The sequence below is a fragment of the Rattus rattus genome, chromosome 1 (genome assembly GCF_011064425.1).
Source record: "Rattus rattus isolate New Zealand chromosome 1, Rrattus_CSIRO_v1, whole genome shotgun sequence".
In the NCBI taxonomy this organism is placed as follows: domain Eukaryota; kingdom Metazoa; phylum Chordata; class Mammalia; order Rodentia; family Muridae; genus Rattus; species Rattus rattus.
The window spans coordinates 154729282-154730220 of record NC_046154.1 but is presented as its reverse complement, the minus strand read 5'-3'; positions in this window follow the sequence as shown (position 1 = coordinate 154730220).

The window sequence follows — 939 nt, the reverse complement described above, 5'->3', positions numbered from 1 at the left end:
CAGAGTGTTCTGTCTCTAACTGGGTAGCACAAAGTCAAGCCTCTCCTCACCCCCATCTGACTGGGTCCCCAGAGGCACCCTGCGACTCTGGGTAGGATACATAGTGGCTGGCTGTTGCGGGGCTGCCTGCCAGAATGGGTGGGATGGGCAAGGGTTGAGGGCAGGGCATGAAAGAGTGGGTGTGGCTAGAACTGCAGGCCAGGCAAAGTGCCCTGACCACCAACCAGGCCCAACTGGGCCCTCCCTGAGGCCCCCTGCCCCACCTCAGGCTCTGGGAAGAGGCGGGAACCACCTGCTCCCACAGAGGCCCTGCCCTAGGCACACCCAGCCTGTGGGTGGCCCTAGCCTGGCTGGCTACCTTCCCAGGCCCTCCTTAGGCACTTAGGCCCCTAGCTGGCCCTGGGTGGGGTGGTGGGGTGGGGTGGCTTGGGAGGGGGTGGCCTTGGCACCCCACCCCTTTGTACAACCATCCCTCCCATCCCTATCCCCACCCCCATGGTAGCCAGGTATGATGCTGGCTTACCCTCCCCTCCCCCCTTTCAGGAGCCTGTGTGGAACGTGGGGGTGGAGGTGGGGGTGAGGCCTTCCATGGTGGTGAGTGAGTCTGAGCTTGCCATCACTGGGTCATCTGGAACACCTGGACAGTGACCAGCGGGCTGGCTGGGGCCTGGGTGGCCTGTCACACAGCATCAGGACCCTGTGTGGGTGACTCGCTGTGGCCCCATGTGCCCGATCTAGGCATGAGTGTGCTAGAACCCTTCTGTTCTGACACTTGCAGCCTGGGGGTATTCCAGGCTAGTCACAGGACGGTCATTCTAGGTCCCCACCTTGCCCTGCTCAAGTTTAGCAGTGTGTGGGCCCCAGAGGTCACTGAGGTCATCAGACTGAGTGGCCAGGCTGGATAGATGTCAACAGGAGGCCCTCAGAACAGCCCGGGCT